Raw genomic sequence first — 20,665 nt, forward strand, 5'->3', positions numbered from 1 at the left:
CATTCCTGATTGCTTTTTTAATTGAAATATTCAGGGTTGTTTATTGCTAATCAAAGACGGAAAGAGGTGTGATTGTAAAATAGAAACACTCCGTTTCCAGCGAAAAATGTTATATACATGCTGTGTCTACATATGTAATTCATGCAATTAATGTAATTAATGTATAATGTAATTCTGGCAATATTGTGGAGAGCGAGCAAGTGAGAGTTAATACGTGTATCAATCATTTTCCATCACCTTGTTATTTTCGCTTTGAATCAAAGTGTCTGCTAAATGAATACATGTAAATGAAGAGAAACATTTTTCTCTTAAACATTTTTATTATTATTATTAGTATCAGTGTTGTGATACATTTTGAAATTGTGATACATTTTTTCAGGATTCTTTGCTGAATAGAAAGTAAAAAAAACCCAGCATTTATTTGCAATAGAGCATTTGCAATAATGTCTTTTGTAACATTATACATATCTTTACTGTCATTTTATATCCCTTTAATGCACTCATGCATTCATTTACTTAAACAAACGAACTCATCTCAAGTCTGCCGAGCTGAATATAAGAAAATACACACATATAAATCATTTGTGCACATTTGTTGTCAAATGAACTTTTGATGTGTTAGCTGTGCTTGCTTTCAAGCATCTAACTCTTCAGCCTCCCCTTCGTACACACACTTACACACACAACACACACACATCATGCAGTCCACAGTCATATAATATTGCTGCGTAGGGTTATTAAGGATCAGAACAGACTTGCTCTTTGGCCAACTCTCATTTGAGAACCGTGATATACTGTAATAACAGGCAAAATCTGAACAGAATGTACACATTATTTAACTGATTAGATTTAATATGCAATAAGATATTTTTACGATTACAATTATAGTATTTTATTAAACTAAAGTTTAAAATACAATTGTATTTTTTTTAAATAAATATTTTTAAATATTGCTCATATTTTAGTTTACATAATTTAAAGTCCCATGTAAAAGTCCCATTAAAGTCCCATATCGACAGCAGACTGGTGGGAGTGGACTTGGACGGCAACAGTGCATTATGGGTGTTTAAGTTTTCCTATTTGGAAAAAGGAAAGCCTTTTTTCTCTGTTTTCTACTCACTGATTTAAAAACAATAAAATCAGTGCCTTTTTTTTTTTTTTTTGCCTTTTCGCATTTTATCAACCAAGCTTTATTGAAAGCCCATTGTGCCGGCAGTAAAGTACCTCTTTAAATGTTTTTTAAAAGCTTTGTGCATTTTATAAAAAGGCAGTGTTCAACAACGTGACATTATCCCACAATTAGATAAATATTATTATGCTAATCTCATTATGTTGATTATAAAAACAATTAATATAAAGAGGTTATGTTATTTTATAAACAATCCCATTATGATTACACATATTAAACTAGGTAGCTGTATTAACTTATGGGGGGAAAAATTACATTTATTTCTTGGCCCAAAGTACAAATTGATTGTGAATAATAAATAAATAATTTTGTTGCTAATGAAACATTTTGAATGTAACAGGTTTAAATGGTCAGTAAGTATTTTTTCCTGATATGTTCAGACTCATTAAGCTGTGGTACTCATGTGGGCAATGCAGGTTCAAGTCCAGCTTCCTGATCTGATTCCCTCAGCCTCTCTCCATCATTTCCTGTCCTCTCCACACAACCGCTATGAACACAAGCGGCAAAAAATCCTAAAATAAAATTGATATTGGTGCAAGCCTTGAACAAATCAATCAGATTCCTTTTCATAGTATTCTAGTTTGAAATTGCCTCAATTTTCCGACATCACGGCTATGCCCTTGGCGGAAAAATGAAAACCACAGATCAATTTCAAACTATCCTACACAAACACACGCTACTCACACACAAACGGTACACACTTTTCTAATCTGATGCTTTCTACCTCTTCTGTGCAGTAAGAGGCTCACACACACAGACATCAGTTCCACATCAAACACACACACACAGCGGGCAGAACAAAGCCAGACATCAAAGAAACATCAGCAGAGCTGGTCAGATCCTTTTATCCTGTCGTGAGTCTAAAAATGTTATCCGGAAAACAAATACTGCACTCAGAGCAGCCGTCCAGCACAAACACATACAGCACTGAGCTTTTACACAGCTCTGAGATCAGTTCAGACAAATCACTGAATAACTTTAAAGTCCTGTGTGCCAGTGAAAAGAGAGTGAAGTGAAAGACCGAGACACTGTAAACATCCCTAAATCTGTGTGTGGGCAGGTTTTGTTTTCCCTCTTTAAAAAAAAAATGTCTTTCTGGATTTCTGAAAATGTCCCCTGAGGAACAGAAAAACCTGACAAAACCTCATTGTGGGAAGCAGAAAAAAGGCACATAACAGAACAGCATAAAAACAAAACAAAATGCAAAACCTTACAAAACAAACAACAAAAACCAACCTAAACCAAAACAGAAAACAAAACAAATTCATACAAAACAAAACAAACACAAAAAAGCATACAAAGCAAAGCAAAAACAAAAAACAAAACAAATTCATGCAAAACAAACAAACAAAACAAAACAAACACAGCAAAACCATAACAAAACAGAAAACAAAGCAAAACACACAACAACAAAATCATCCAAAGCAAACAAAAACAAACACAACAAAAACAAAATAGAAAACAAAGCAACGTAAACCAAAAACAAACAACAAAACAAATTCATACAAACCACACAAACAAAAAACCATACAAAGCAAACAAACCCCCAGCACAAACAAAACTGAAAACAAAGCAAAGCAAAAACAAAAAACTAAAACAATTCATACAAAACAAACTAACAAAAAAATCATACAAAGCAAACAAAAAACAAACACAACAAAGCCATACCAAAACAGAAAACAAAGCAAAACACACAACAACAAAATAATACAAAACACTTGAAAGCAACGCAAACCAAAAAACAAACAAAACAAATTCATACAAAAAACAACAACCATACAAATTCATTCAAAAACAAACAAACAAACAAAAAATTATACAAAGCAAACAAAAACAAAACAAACACAACAAAACCAAACCAAAACAGAAAACTAAGCAAAACAAACAACAAAACAAAAATTCGCACAAAGCAAACAAAAACAAAACAAGACTAAAATAATTAAATAAATAAATAAAACACAAAATAATATGTATGTGTGATGCTATAGTGCTGTAAATGTTGTGAGTATGTGTCAGGAAGGCACGGGAAACAGAGCAGATCTGACACACAGAAGCAGGCGACACTCATGTGTGTGTGTTTGAGTGTAACTGTAGGGTCACTCAGGCATTCAAGAACACAATCACACCTCATGGGAGACCTGCCAAGCTGTATTACAAGAAGAGAAACAAGGTCTTGAACACAACATACACAATAACATGATGATTGATACAAACATTTCCCAGCATCCCACTCTACAGTTAGCAGGATGAATTTAAGAGCAGTATCATGTATCATCACTTCTGAAACGAGGAGGAAAGGCTCAACTGACAGAGGAATCAGCCAATCAGAGCACAATTACTCTACTTCACATTCATGCCACACTTGTGCATCTCAACAACACTCTATTTGATCTCATATTTCAAGGTATTTTTCTTTCCGTTGTTTATTTTCTCTTTTGATTTTTAAAAGGCAGAGTGAATGACTCAATTCAAATATAAAAGCCCATGCCATAATAGCAGCAAGCTTTAAATACAAGAGTGTGATGCAGGTATCATATGAGCTCATATAAGATTGCGTGTCTGTGTGTAGTGCCTCTAGCCCAATATGGCAAGAACTGGCTATAGTCTGCCTATAAAACACACACACACACACACACACACACACACTTTTCCCCTACAGGATCAGGTAGCTATAACCCGGAAAATAATGCCCCATTTTGGCAGGACAGATTGTGTAATTATATCACAGTCTGGAAGAAAAGAGAGAGAGGGAGAGAGGGAGAAGTGTGGCCTGAAAGATGAAAAGATTTCTAGGATTCCTCTGCTTTCATTCTTACATGAGTGCTCTCTGTTCTACTTTAGTAGTGTGCTCTTTGCAAACATTAACACGGACAGTATGCAGATTTTCTGTGAGCATGAAATGCGCGCATGATACACTACAGTATATTATTCAAAATGCAGAGCAAAACAGCAGCGCACACTCGTGTGGGACACTGCCATAATTCAGGCCTTGTCCACACTGATACGTTTTCGTTTGAAAACACGTCTTTTTCTCTCAGTTTTGGCCTTCCGTCCACACTGAGACAGTGTTTTTATTAATGGAAACAAAGCTTTTTTGTGTTTTAGACCAAACATATGGTGACTGAGTGCGACCTCATCAGTGAATGGTGAGATATTTTGCTAAATAAAATGATCCTGTCAGATTTAAGAATTGCGCGATAACTTTATTATTTTCCGTTTTACGCAAGCGCAGTAATGTGAATTTAGCGTTTTCAGGCGTTTTCCAAAAGTTTCTCATCCACACTGAAACGTCGGAAAACGCCTGAAGACGCTAGTGTGGACGGAGAGCGTTTTTAAACGAAAACGTTGTTTTCAAACGTATCCGGATTAATGTAGACGTAGCCTCAATGTGCTCAACTTTCAACTTTTTTTTTATGTTTTTGAAACAAGCCTCTTATGCTCACCAAGGCTGAATTTATTTGGCAGAAATACAGTAACAGAAATACTATAAAATATTATTACAATTTAAAAGAACTGTTTTCTATTTCAAAATGTAATTTATTCCTGTGATGGTGAAGCAATTTTTTTTTTACAAGCTAAAAATCAGCATTATTTGAACAATTTAATGCATATTTGCTGAATAAAAGTACTTGTAAACTGTAGTGTATTTGATTGGACTGCCAAAATTCATCAAATTGAAATAAAAATCTCAAATTTCCCCCAAATTTATTGTCAAGTTGCTAACTAGAGGTCATGTGACAAAAGTTTAGCATGCTACTAAATTTAAAGATTACAAACATGTCTTGCTGCATATTACAAACTACTCAAATACTAGCTAGGGTTCCATTTCAAACACAGATTTAGTATTTCCCTTCCATTTAAAAAAGTAACGTACAAACTATTCTCTCTAAACACTATCTTTATCCCACAAAGATCCCACAGCCTTACTGTCTCAGAATAAGCAAACAATGTGACACATGTTGCTGTGATATAAGCATACTGGAGCACAATGATGTTTCACATGAGATTACACTCAGTTCACAGAAATCTAGCATGTTTTATTGGAAATGAAGAGAGACTGTAGTGCTTAGACTAAGTCCTCTTTTAACTGGGATAAGATTTGTTTTATCGCTCTGTATAAAACAAGAGCTATGCAATCTGTGAGATTCACAAGATTAAGAGGTGAAAGGGTTTATATTTAATACCCATAATTCACATTTTGGTGAATGTAACTAGTGGTAAAACGGTTGTGATCCTCTTTTTTTGTCATTGTTCCAGCGATCTGTTGCGCTAGATCTGAACACACACATGTCTGACCTGAAAGATTAACAGCGCAAGAACCAGGACAGATAGAGAGGTGTTACACAAGAGCTCAATAATCTTAACAGGTGCACACACAGCAATCTCTCTCTCTCTCTCTCTCTCTCTCTCTCTCTGTCTGTCTGTCTGTCTGTCTCTCTCTCTCTCTCTCTCTCTCTATCTGTCTGTCTGTCTGTCTGTCTGTCTCTCTCTCTCTCTCTCTCTCTCTCTCTGTGATTCAGCCACTGCCTACTCTATGACCCCTGGATGACACAAAGCTATGATCACATCCTGTTACCCATCATCCCTCTCTCCCTCACCCCTGTGCCCGAGGCCCACATTAACCACGGCAAATTGCCCAGCCATAATTACATCTCATTCTCCGCCGTGCCGTTATGCTTTGGGTCAGTTCATTGCTTAGATTTCACAATCACTCTCTCCTGGATGGCAAGAGAGCACTTCAAATGGCAATTTAAAGGTCTCGGTTTTTTAGCAGCCCAACCCAGAATAATTTTGCACACTTTTCCTCTCCTCGATTCCATATGTGCTTCTGTGAGTGTATAAAAAGCAGGATAAAACAAGTGTAAAATATCTGTCTGTCTATCCATCTGTCTGTCCATCCGTCCGTCCATTCATTCATTCATTCATTCATTCATTCATTCATCCATCCATTCATTCATTCATTCATCCATCCATTTAAGATATACTGTAAGTGTGAATATTTCCACATCTCTCTCTCTCTATAACTTCCCATCCTGAGATGTCTTTCTCAAAATATTATTCTGAAGCTTTCTCTTTTGCTCTCCATTTTTGGAATTATATTCAAAGATGTCAGTGTGAAATACAGGGAAACACAACACACTCGGCCGCACATGTGCCGTTTCCTCCACACATCTATTTGCTCCCCCGTAAATTCTTTCAGCACTTCATCCATCCATCTGTCAATATTTGCAGTTAAGAGGGAGAACAGAGTCATTATGATGAAAAATAAATGATGTGACGAAAGTTGGCGAAAGCAAAAGAACTGAGGAAAAAGACATAAAGGGATGAAATCTGGCCGAATCTCTAGCAAAGTCCACCTCAAACAGCTCAGCACAGTAATGGGAAGTGTGTTTGCGTGTCAGCTGTATGTTATTCGAGCCGCATGTAAATGCCGCAGAATAGAGAACAACATTGTAATGAAATGCTAATAGCATGGTAGACCATATAATTCTGCAATTATCCAATACAAAAAAAATACCAACCATACCTTTGAAAAGACAAATTGAAAATTCTGATTTCATCACGACTCACAACATTTCTCAATAAAATCAGTGGTCACACTTATTGAAAACACATTACAAACACACAGCACCATTATTGGGCAAATTGCAAGTTATTTCAAAACAGTTCTCGCTACATTATAAAACATTTTCCATACCAATCAAGCAAGCTTAAAAAAGTTCACACTTAGCATAAAATGAAATTGATTCACGGACACGGTAACCTTGCATTTAAAAATGTTTTCCAACTCCCACACACATTGTTGCTAAACTCAGCCTATCAGCAACCCATTACAGTAGCCCACACCTATCTGCGCAATCTCTGATGAGGTTAGCATTTCCTGCAACAGGCATAGAAGATTACAGGCACTTAACTGAAGTTCCTTGCTACTTCATTAGCCTGCAGTCGAGACCCTTTATCGCTACTTAAATCTATTAAACAATTATGTTATCAGCAGGAGAGTAAAAGAGAGATTTTTGCCTGTGAGCATATACACTCATGAACACCCACATACTCACAGACACTTGAAAGACTTATATTTAGTACCTTGACAACAGAGAGCATATTCTGCTCATGCAGCCCTCTGTCAGTTACTTCCCCATCTCGGTTTTCTCACTCTTTCTTTCTCTCGCTATCACCCCTGGGCTTCGAGTCAATATGAAGCTGTATGAACAGAACAGTCTGAGAAGAATTTGTTAAATAAATATTCCAAACTTAATTGGCACTGCGCACACACAAGACGAGACACAAAAAAGACCAACACACAGGGTCTAGGACTTGCCATATGTCGTCAGGCCCTGCCATCACCCCTCGTTATACTCTGTCAGATGCATGTACGTGGTTAAGTAGCATCATTAGACTGTATTAAGATGACTGTTGTTACAGTAACTGGGACATTGAATCCAATCACCTGCAGTACCAGAGAAAAGAAGCAATGTTAAGCCCGTACTAATGGGCTGATTCAGATAGGGCCAACACAGAGCACATGGATAAAGCCATTTAGGGCCCATACTGGGGCTAATTCAGATAGGGCCGACGTGGGTGGGTGGATGGATGGAAGGAAGCATTTATTGGAAGCATTTATTATATACTGTTGAACACCCAAAGAGCTTTACAATCATACCACGGTCTCTTCTCATCCAACACCAGTGTGCAGCATCCACTTGGATGACGCCACTGCGTTCACCACACACCAGCTATAGGTGGAGAGAGAGTGATCAAGCCAATTCAATGGACTGGGATTATTAGGAGGCCATGATTGATAAGGTGCAATGATGGAAATTTGGCCAGGGCAGCAGGATTACATCCATACTCTTTACGAGAAGTGCCATGGGAATTTTAATGACCACAGAGAGCCAGGACCTTAGTTTAACGTCTCATCTGAAGGACAGCACCTATTTAAAGTATTGTGTCCCCATCACTATAATTAGCATTAGGACCTACACAGACCTCAGGGTAAGTGCCCCCTTCTGGCTTCACAGACACCTCTTCCAGCTGCAACCTAGTTTTTCTCAGGAGGTCTCTCATCCAGGTACACACCAGGCTCAACCCTTCTTAGCTTCAGTGTCCATGAAACTCATTTATGGCCCATACCTGGGCTTATTTAGATAGGGACGACATGGAACCAATGGACAAACCAATGTAGGGCCCATACTGGGGCTATTTCAGATAGGGCCACCATGGAACCCATAGACAAACCAATGTAAGGCCCATACTGGGACAAACCCATGTAGGGCCCATACTGGGGATAATTTAGATAGGGCCGACACGAAACCCATAGACAAACCCATGTAGGGCCCATACTGGGGATAATTTAGATAGGGCCGACACGAAACCCATAGACAAACCCATGTAGGGCCCATACTGGGGCTACTTCAGATCGGGCTGACACGAAACCAATGGATAAACCAATGTAGGGCCCATACTGGGGCTATTTCAGATAGGGCCCCCATGGAACCCATAGACAAACCCATGTAGGGCCCATATCTCAAGCCCATATCGTGCCTACATTGGCCCCACCATAACCAGTGACAAATTCATTGAAAAATTATTCAAATGAATGAACTGACTCAAAAATCATCAAAATTTCTAAATTGAAAAGCTACATAGTTTCAAAAACAACAACACTACCACCTCACTACAGAGAAATGTAGTTAAACTAGCTGCCAAACACTGGAGACACATGAGAAGGATTAAGCCTCACGTGGCTGATCCATAATGCATTTCTGCAGGGACAGATTCACGGTAATCATCTAGAATGTCGCCACGGTGGCATTTCTTGAACAGTGTGTGGCCTTTTATTGACAAGGCTTAGTCTCCCACTGACAAATCATTAAGAATGAGTTAGGTGACAAAATCAATGACTCTCGCTTTTGCTCTCTGTCTATACTTTATCAGCGGGGACAGTGGATGAACGATTGATCGAAATGGTGGAATTAGGCTATTCCTGTCAACAGGTAAAGATAGACAAAAACATCAGAGAATTAAACAGACCACATATAAACAGTGAAAATTGTTTTTTAAAAGAGAAATTTAGTAAAAAGAGCATTTCATTTATGCACTTGTGAATCTTCTGTAAATCTTTCTACAAAACATTACATTGCATGATAAATTATATCACAATGTGATATTTAACTCTTTCCACACCAGCGTTTTTAAAAAAAGTTGCTAGTCACCGCTAGCATTTTTGATCATTTTAACAAAATTTCAAGGCCCCCAGAATACTTAGTTGTATGAATATCTGAACATGCAATATATGAAAAGAAAGAACAGAGCCTCTACTTTTAAACAAAAAATCTGTTCTATTTTTCTTCATTTTGAACAAAAAGATGAGAAAATTGCATAAAACCTGCATAAGCAATGCATTTCAGTTGTTTCTGCTTCTTTTTTTCCCCTATGTTTTGATCCAGAGATTCTGTACTCTTTCAGAGGATGCACCCCCTATCGTATAGTAGTAAAAACACTGGTGTGATTCAAATGGTTAAGTGTACTTAGGCTACTTAAAGGGTTAAGTAACAATTACCAAAAAAACCCCTCTCTGAGGTGGAAATCAGGGTCAGAGAGCAAGCTGCTTTATATAGATCTTCACCTGAATACGTAGGTTTGTTTCCCACTAAACAAGAATGTCCATGAAATAAAAAAGGGCTATTGTTTCCACGTCCCTCTGGTTTTGAGGGAAGGTCACTTCTCTTACAGGGCTAAACATGACTTCTGATAAATTATGTAAAAGAAAACAATGACAAGAATAACAACAGCACAGCATTAAATCTGTTGATGGATGTCTTTACCAGGGTGTGCAACACGGTTCAAGTTCTTCCTGTCATTCAAGCGACTTCCTACCACTTCCCTTGTTTTTCTCTTTCTTCCTCCTCAGTTTCTTTACCTCGCCACCACCTTGGAGGACGAACACTTGACATAAATCCAGATATGCTCAAAATCCGGACCAACACAACATTCGACACAACTCCAAAGCACTATGTGCACTGAATTCATCTGCAGATGTCTGTTTTCTCTTCTTGGTAAAACCTCCTGGCTTTTGGATTTTCATAACCTGTGTTTCAGAACAGCCCATAGGGCATCCGGCCAACCTCCCGCTTGCTTTCATAAACTATGAAAGAGATTATGAAATTTATATAACGGCCGCAGAGATCTGATGCGGATTACCATATGTGAGAACGCAGAGTGCAGTGTGCCATGCAATTTTATGAATTAAACCAAAAAAAACCCCCACCATTATGCCCATTATTCAGATTATTAACGCTCAGTTAACTTTAGGGGATGTATTGTTTTAATAAAGAATCAATATTAACAGATGGTCTGATGTTTAATAATGCAGAAGTGGGAGGCTGGTTATGAGCAAATGGATGGAGTGATTTATTTTTCTCTCTTTCTCTTCATCTCCCCTCTGCTTCAGAATAAGATTTAAAAAAAAAGATGATTACGCTAAGATCTGAATGAACAGATGGTTTGCCATTTTGAACAGCTTCCTTCAAACCAATCCGATTGGACGTAAAACACAGCCTTGTCAAAAAGATCCCTCCATTTTTCTGAAAAAGGTTTGCACAGAGACGAAAAACAAAGAGCAGAGCTTATCTCATTTAGACTAATGGCTGAATAATGGCTTTGGTCTAATACTAGAGGCGAAGATTTGTGCAGCCATCCGTTCAAGAAACGCAAGCATCTTAAAAGAGGGAGTTAAAACAAATAGCCTATATTTTCCATTTACACTGGTTGTTGTACAATAGAACCGCAACTGTGCCTCATACGTGTAATTATGGTAATTAGGGTTTAGGCAGCCATGTACACAAGCCCACATCTGTGTTGATCTTCCAGGGAAGATGTCAAGCTATATTAGCTGTGTTGAAATTACACACTGCGCAAGGGTTGCCGTGTCGTTCAGATAAGCAGGCGCGCATGGTGATTTGTGATTTCAAACCAACAGTGTATCGATGCAAAAAAATATATTTCTGGGCTACTGCGCTGATTATTTCAATTAATAATGAGCAAAAATTCTAAAATGGTAAGTGGAGAACTATTTTCAACAGGTTTTCTGTCGAATTCAGTGTGTGATGTGCGCCTAAAGCAATTCACAGGCCTCCTACTTTATGAGACATCAGGTCACCAACCTACGCAATGCTTATACATTTGGTTTTAAAATAAAGATGGTTCTTCTCACTTTGCGATTCACACTGATTCCCTCTGAGGGCAACTTTGGTAAGATATTAAGTTTCTCACAGCCATCTGACTCAGGTGTGCATGTACAGTATGTGTGAAACAAACTAAGTGAGATAGATAAATACAGTAACAGGAGTGAGAAAAAAAAAACATTAGTAATGAATACAGTAAATCGCTTGAGAACTTTTCACCTGCTAGCACTTCTTAAAAGAAGGAAGTTTGGGCAGGTCATACTGAAGGGCTCATCTTTTGTTGTTGTTGTTGTTTTTAAACAGCCGATAAACTTTAGTTATAAGCCTGCCATGAATTTCTACTTTTTCATAAACCTTGTGTTGCCCCGTCCCTTTTCAGCGCTGTGCTTGTTGCGTTCTGTCTTCCAGTTTGTGTTTCCACAGCATGAAGGTAAGATCTTACAGATTTATGAAAATCTTCCCAGTGTACTGACATTTGTTATGACATCCACTTCAAACATTGAAATGCTCATGATAACTTTCGTTTGCTCTACAATAAATAAATCCACTTCACCAGCTAATTACTCTTTGACAGCGATGCTATAGAAATATCTACAAATAACTACAACTAAATATACAAATATCAAATAATTTTTCTCTGTTTGATTATTATGCAAGTGTGAATTCGTGAAATACTGCAGTGAAGTACTTCAGTGCTAAATATACCTAGTCCCTTTCAACCAATACAACATCTCCAGCTCATCGCTATGATCATGGTCTGGATTCTGCAAAAGACTCAAGAGTTTTGTTTGTACCTAATTTTGTCACTTAGAAGTAGAGGAGGGTTTTGTAAGGGGACAACGTTTTTCATGTTTATGAGAAAGCTGTTTACACTCGTCAGATTGGGCCCTGGAGGCTTTGAAGCTTGTCTCCCGATAGCCATTAGCACTGGCCATTTCATTTCCCTCACGGTCAAGGCCACCTCTACGGCCCTAGTATCCAGGCAACAGCCTGAAGACACAATAAGGGTCATCAATGAGCGAGAAAAGTAAACCTCAGACGCCTCACAGGTGCCTTACAAATCATTAGACTGTACTAGACAGGAGATTATCAATGCGGTTAGAAATACTCTTAAGTGTGTGAGTGTCCGCTTGATGGTTCCTGTTTCGGATGAAAGCTGTGCAGAGATGGAGAGACCACAACTCAAAGGAGAAGAGTCTTTGATTGCTTACCTAACAAAGGTGAGATGATTTCTTCTCCAGACACCAGTGGAGATGCACAAACCATATACGTACACTGAGGAGAAATGACAACACAAAATTGAAAGTTAGCATCAGCATAAGCATCCAGAATTAATATGATTGGCTATTGATCATGTTGTTTTGAAATAATATATTTGCCTGATTGAAGAAAGTCAGATATTGTGTTGATTATGGTTTCAACATGTCACTCACTGTCCTTACAGTCTAACTCTTAAAATAGATTCAGTTACAAATGGATCTTACAATGCTAACCAATTAACCAGTAATATAAATTGTGAACGTTTTATTTAGAATACCATTTATTACAAAAAGAAATCTTGTGAAAATGTTTCCTTAATAACAAGTAAATATGACATCCGGTTCAAACATTGCAATGCTCATGATAACTTTGGTTAACTCTAAAATAAGTAAATCTACTTCACCAGCTAATTACTATTCGACTGCGATGCTATAGAAATATACAGTTACCGCAAAAACAGAAGTTCAAACACAGAATTCTAAAGTTGGCTGTGCGCTTGTTTCTCTGGAGCATGAGGTCTATATCACAGAGCACTGCGTTCTCATTATAGAGGGAATCTGATTGAACAAAAATCTTTGTAGAGAAGGATGAGTCATCAATATTTCTCCTCCATTTTCCCAGAACAGAAAGTCTGTTTGTGAAATTTTAGCCTGTCTGTGAAAGCTTAACTGTGTCAACTTTCAGCCGCATACTAGCATACTCTTTGTGAATATATTTCTTTAATTACAAGTAATGGTTCCAAATTCAAAAACGGACATGATTTGGACATTTGAAATGGACATGATTCACGATTCAGTGAGGTGTTCCTAAAAACTCTTCTGAACAATTGACTTGCTGATTGAGTCTGCTTCAAATTGCTAATCAGTTTGAGACTTTTCATATATATACTGTATATATATATATATATACATACATACATATACATACACATACACATACATTTATGTAAAGTTATTTGTTCACAATATAGATATCACAATCTATGCACACTCTAAAAGATACAATTAGACAATATCTAATGAACCCTTCAAAGGGACACAGTTTTTTGGATAGTCACAAATGACAACTAGATTTTAAATAAGTGTCTTAAGTTTAAAACATTATGGAGCCAGGCACATCATATGTCGAAGAAAAAAATGAATATGGTCGCATTAATAATTCACTCCCACAACTATTTTTTATTCATTCCCTCATTTTAGATCAATCATGGCCATGAAGAGGCCACAATATCTTGTTTTTCCACAAAAAAAAAAGATGTATAAAATGATGTACAATAACATAATATAAGTAATGTAAAATAATGCTCTATGTAGAAAGATATGATGGATTCAGCTGTGAACCTTTGGTTTATTCATACTGGCACCCTGGCATAGGCATTATATGGTGTTCCTGTAGCTCAAACAGCACAGCATGGCACTAACAACATTCAGACCACCACTCTCATTAAATAAACATCTATTTGAGATCATCATTGAGCAGTCTGATCTCATCTAGGGCACAAGGTGAAGTAAAACCATCACTGCTGATGTCAGATGACAGAAAGCTAACCAATGCTTGGAAAGTTAGAAGAGGTCTTGAGACTAAATTAACACATTCTGTATCCAGCCTACATTTCTATACACAGGAGTCTGCAATCACATCATATGCATTTTAATAGGGATGCAGATACAAAATACATTCCACCAATGCATTAAGGATGAAACATACATTAGTAAATGAGTTTCAACAACAGCAGTAAAGCACACATGCTCGGCCCTGAACAGTGTGTGTGTACATGTGCGCAGTTCCCCCTGTGGCCCATTTTCCCTCTCTTTTACTCGAGTATAAAGAGCAATGGCGCAATTTCTCTTATTTTTCAACCAAATAGATCAGAAGGGAGTCATCAAAGCCCCTCCACCGAGGATAAATCAATCAGGACACGCGGAGGAAAGGCAAGGACACGCACACGCTCAGACAGAGGCAGGCAAAGTCACACAAAGACAAGCACACGCACGCAAACTAGGAAGTGATGTCGCAGTGGCTAGTTAATCCACACATCCAGTGTGAAGCCACACACACATACATCTTCACCTCTCCAGCCCTTCTGTAGGATGGAGTTTAATGATGACAGAACAGGGAGAGAGGAAGCATCTTTATGTGCAGAAGTAGGTCTTAATGAACTCTGCATATGATGAGGTGACAGGCTTTCTGTCGCTTTCGCTCTCTTCCTACACTCTCCTTCTATTTTTTTGTCACCACTCTCTCACAGAAAAATTAATATAGGGTAAACCTATCATAAAGTTCTCCATAGGTAATATATAGCATATAATATGAAGTAAAAAAAAAATTTCAGTTTGCCTAATATGAAAATTCAGTTTCTGTATACAGTGTGCCGCCCACCCATAGATCATGTCACAAAGACATCCATTGGCATTAAGGATGCATATATCAGTAACATATCAATTACTGGTTGATATTAGATATTATCGTCTATCAGCATTGGTAATGTAATCTAAAATTCAATTAATTAATGAATTTTAAAATGAATCTATTAAAACAATAATAATGCAATAAACAATAATTAATAACACTGTTAAATGTAATCTTTAGAAATGATAACTTTTTATGCAGGTTTGCCGTTCATTTACACGACAATGGCGTTTTGGGGGTCTGAAAATTCAAGTTTTTGAAAACGAGACCGTTATCGTCTCAGTTTAATCGACTAAAAGACGAATTTGTAAAAACGGTGTTGTCATATGCATGTATATTACGTGTTCAGTCTATAGCGCAGTGTTTCTTTACAAAGTGACAACGCCAACTACTGGTCTGGCAGAAGAATAGCACAGCGAATTTTAGTCGTTTTCACGGATCCGTTTTGATAATGTTGTCATTTGTGCGCAAAAAACGCAAATGAAAAACATTTCTATTTTAGTACATTGCTGTTGTGTAAACATACCTTAAATATTAATTCGGGTATAAGTCTGTGATTTTTTGTTTGTTTGCCTGGAGAAAATCCATGAGCCAATCATTTAAAAAACTAAAAGCACACTCAACCAGCCGCATAATTTAAAGGTATTGTTCGCTTCAACATTATAATACAAATGATACAAAACAAAACAAAAGATTTAGATCTTTGATTATGACACACATTATATTGGTGATGAATTTTTGTAATTAACTGTTAATTGTGTGTTGAACATCTGTGCTGATTTGCAAGTAACAGACAAATGTCAGACCATCTGCTACCCAATAGACTAATGAGAATAAAACATCTCTCACACACACACACATCAATTTTCAGCCATCCTATTGTGGGTTGCATTACAGCTATGTTTTATACAGCAGTCCCCAGACAGCCATTCAAACATCTTTATGCGCCCAATGCCTCTTACAGAGCTATTTGATTTGTAGAGGGCGAATCAACCCTAGAGCTCCAACATCACTTTTTATCCACTTACGTGGCAAATAAGATCCGTGAAATATTACTTAACAGCTCTAAAATTACGATCTTGGGCCAGTGTCCACTTTTCTGTCCATTAACACCAAAAATGGACTCATATACCTGAAAGGAAAGCGCTACCCTTAGGAATTTCGACATACAGAAATGTGCCTGTGGCGAACTCACTGAATCACACAAACTCATTGAATCACATTTACTGCCACGTTCCCTGTCTAACAGCGTCCGGCTACATGCATAATGCATGAGGGGAGAGCAGCGAGCAGCCTTGAAAGCAAGAACAAACACAACGTGTGAAACAGACTCCATGATAACACCCCGAGTCAGGCAGGCAGGCGACAACGTAGCTCTTTTTGTCTTTGTCTCTCTGCCTGTCTTTAATTCTCTCTACTTCTTGTGACTTCCTAAATGAGGATGATTCCACACCTTCATATGTGTGCTTACACCCATATTCTAAATAAGCATAGCTAAAAAAAGAAAGAACAAAAAGAAAGAACAACAGTCTTTAAGTGAGCCATTTTTGACTAATCGTGCAATGAGAAAAAAACAACAGACAGACGATGAAAATCCTGTCATCATTTACACACCCTTATGTCACTCCAAAACCATTTGATTTCCTTTCTTCTGTGGAACATTAAACAAGAAGAACTGGAATATTCACTATTCGCATATATATAGAAAAATATTTAGATAATTATATAGATAAAATGCAAATAATTTAATAACACTGGTAAATTCTGTTGCTATTGTCAACTACAACAATAAAACTATTAACAATCATTTTCGTCAATTGAAATAAAGCTAAAATAAAGTAAAAAAACCCCAAACATTACATTTCCTCGGCAGCTAACTGAAATAAAATAAGTTGGAAGAACTAAAAGTACTATAACTAAAATTGAAAAAACAAAACATGGGCTAATTTTCATTTTTGGGTGAACTATCCCTTTAATACTATAATATAAATAATCCTAAAATGCTTTTAGTAAATGTCAAAATAAATATGCATTGTTCATACTGTACATTATAGTGTTTTTATTCAGAAATTCACTTGAAACTATTTATTTTCATTTTAAGTCATTTTCAATTTGTTCAGATAGAATATAATTTTAATAGGCCATTAATTAGTTATCGGTTATCATAATTATCAGCTTGTCTGTATCTGTATTTTTTATATATATATATCACTGGATCCCTCATAGTCATGCTGCTCTTTCCATATGATGAAAGTGGGAAGTGAACAGGTATTTTTGAGCTAAAAAAAGGGGGGGAAAAAAGGTGCAAAAAGGGAGAAAAATACTGTAGAGATGCTATCAATCGAAGCAGGCAATCCCTGTTTCCCTGCTGGGATAACAGCGCATTTGATGGTTGTGTTGGCTGGATCAGTGCCACTCAGTGGTGCGAGAACAGTGCATCCCCTCAAAGGGACGTTTCGGGTTCAATACAACTTAAGCTCCATCCACAGCATTACGGCATGTGGTTGATTACTACAGAAAATTATTTAGACATGTCCTTCAGTTTGTAAAAACAGCAAATATGCACAAATGCATGTACAATGAGCAAGGCACTTCACTGAAATAAACGTTAAAACACAGTGTCAAAAGGGATACCAACACAGAATATATATATATAAAAAAAAATTATTGCAATTCTTTGACATTGTTTCATAAACTTTCAGTTGTGAGGAAAAAAGTCAAAACGGAGTTATAAACCCACCTGGATATAAACTCGCAATTCTGACTTTTTTTCTTGCAATTTCAAGTTTATATCTCATAATTATGACTTTATTTTAAGAGCTGCACAATTAATTGTTAAAAGATCCTGATCTCTGGATCGCTGCCGCTGCTTGTACTTATCATTTACAAGTCTGAAACAGCTTCGCAAACGGTCTTTTCAAACACACAGTATCATTGTTTCTGTGTTAAAGTAATTCAAATGATCATAGAAGTACTTGGATTAAAGTTTATAGTGTGGATATAAACACTGATGTCTATGGAAGCGATCAACAAAGTGTGAATCACCTTTTGATAGTAACATGATGTTTCAAATAAAGATTGTATTAATTACATAGTTACACCAGTAGGTGGCGACAAGTTAGTTAAAAATATATTTGCTATTGTATCGTTCGTTCAAGAGATTTGTTCAAAAATGCTGATTCGTTTAGTAATGAAACAAGTGAAGTCTTTGAGTTAGTCATTGAATCATTCATTCAAATCAGATTTTTAAAAAATGTATTAATTCATATTAATTAAATATTTTTTAAAATAGACTGCAGCAGTCAATGTTTTGTCAGAACCTCTAGTAAATTACATGATATTCTGTAAGTTGTCAATTCAGAATCGTGATCTCTATTTTTAACAAATAAATTGTGAATCTCAATTTATGAATCGTGCAGCCATAATTTATTTGATCAGAATTGTAAGATATAAACTTACAATTGAGATGTCAGATAAAGTCGTAATTACCCTTTTTATTTTTTTATTCCGTGGGAGAAATACTTGTCCATACTTGTCTGTAAACTTGTTAAATACTTATACCGAACCCGTATATGACTGAAAATACACTGCCAAATCATTGTCTTTTATACGTTTTTCTTTTTTATATATTTCTGCCTTGGCAACTTTTGTGAAGAAGAGCCAAAAATGCGTTTCAAAATCACACAATTATTCTTTACCCAGCGCCACTGAAGAAAAACCATGTAAGTCTGAACCTCCCTCTCTAAACCCACTGAATAGAAAAATGGATTTCAATTTGCCAGAACTCAGTAACAATGCCCCAGTAATGGCCAGGCTCGGATGAAAGACTCATTATAAATTCCGGACATGTGCTTCAAGTAATACACCTTCCACATGCCCAGAGCAAGTGGATCCATTTAGAAAAGTAACAGTAGGGAAGCATAGCGGTTTCTACTGGTTACAGAAACTCTCTGTGTGTGTGTGTGTGTATGTGTGTGTGTGTGTGTGTGTGTGTGTGTGTGTAACATGGAGCAGAAAAAGGGTTTAAAAGGACTTTCAGAGTTGAGGGAATTAGTTTTCTGTGGATTAGATGTTGCCATGCACTGTTGCTCTGGATTATTTCTCATGTACACCTACTATACCACTAATGACATTAACAACATCACTGTCCCTCATGGATAAAGAGGCATACCTCTCTGAGTATTATTCCTGGAGTGGTTCACCTGCTCACAATAACAAGCTGTGTAACCTCAGGACGCCAGCGCTCTGGGGAAAGACTTCGCCACACCTTAGCGTGAGTACGGTGATCCCTAATCAGTGATCCTTTGGTGTCCCCATGGTGATTAAGGCAGGAATATATGATCATGGCTAAACCTACAGGTTCTTCTGAAAATAAGTCTCAGAAGCAGGTGTGGTTCACAGACACATTCCATAAACTCAACACACCCAGAGCTCGTGTGATTTTAAAGCTGCATGCAAAACCAACACTGGCAGTGTAAGAGAATAACTAGCTAAAAGTAGCAACACTACCATCTTAACAACATTAGTCACTTAACTTTTAAAATTGTGTAGCAAACTGTTTTTAAACAATCATTTTACATGGCTTCATGTAGCCTACTGTTATTGATGAATAGTCCTCTCATATGTGGCACTGGAAAGTTTGATTCATTCAAGTGAAGCAGTTCATAAAATATCAGGATTCACTGAATAAAATAACTATACTGCATTTAGGTTTCTTTTTAACTCTTTCCCCGCCATTGACCGAAATGTACGGCTTTCTGTGTTTTCACTGTTATGTGTTCTTACAAACGTTATTAAAGTGGCTATAATTATTTCATATGGAAGTCCATTGTTATAATTATTCATATGAATGCAGTATCATAACTACATCTCTGACGTTTATAAGAAATCAAACCGTTTGAAAATCGGTAGAAAATTGAGCAAGTTATGGTTATTTAAAAGTACATGCACCATGTTACGAGTGAGCGAGCACCCTGTGGTAAGATGGCCGCCGTGTGCGGACGTCGACCTCCATTGGCCAGCAGTGCGCACGAGACATCTAGCCTTTATTATATGATATCTATGGCAGAAACAAGCAATAGCATATGTAACATGCATATGTAAAATGACGCGATCATCAACATTAAACAGCATATAAATCAAAACTGCCTGATGTTACTGAATGAAATGTCAACCCAGGACGAGCTATAGGACTGTGAAGCTTTGGGGGTGTTGATGGACTCAGTCTGCTCCATCTGTGTTTTTATCATTGATCTGAATGTAGTCTTTGACAAAAAAACCCCAAAACATTTTCACATATTTTTGCTCAAAATGTTGCTTTTTTATGAAACTTGCCCACATTTTCTTTCTTTTGATATATTGCATATTCAGATTAAAATACAATAAAATATTCTGGGGGGAATTAAACTTTTGTGAAAATGGCAGGGAAAGAGTTAATATCTAACTGCTGCATATTACATTTCTACCTATAAATTATGGTGTATATTTATTCATTTAGTTAGTATGAAAGACCTGTGAAAGTTTGATGCAGTCACTCATTCAAAATCCTCACTGTGCCAGTAAGATATGGCTTGGACAAAATTACAAATTAGATCAGATATTTCAAAATACATTTAAAATA

At 36.9% G+C, this 20,665-nt stretch overlaps 1 protein-coding gene across 9 annotated transcripts in view; it reads right to left on the reverse strand.

Annotated features, from left to right (window-relative positions):
• Nucleotides 1-20,665, reverse strand: part of sulf2b (sulfatase 2b) — a 137,992-nt gene that overhangs the window by 70,984 nt on the left and 46,343 nt on the right. For all 9 annotated transcript variants that reach the window (XM_084098808.1, XM_084098807.1, XM_084098796.1 and 6 more), the window contains one exon: nt 12,588-12,651. The gene's annotated coding sequence lies outside the window, so the exon portion shown is untranslated. The remainder of the gene's footprint in view (nt 1-12,587; nt 12,652-20,665) is intronic.

The sequence above is a fragment of the Abramis brama genome, assembly GCF_963993115.1.
Source record: "Abramis brama genome assembly, chromosome: 22".
In the NCBI taxonomy this organism is placed as follows: Eukaryota; Metazoa; Chordata; class Actinopteri; order Cypriniformes; family Leuciscidae; genus Abramis; species Abramis brama.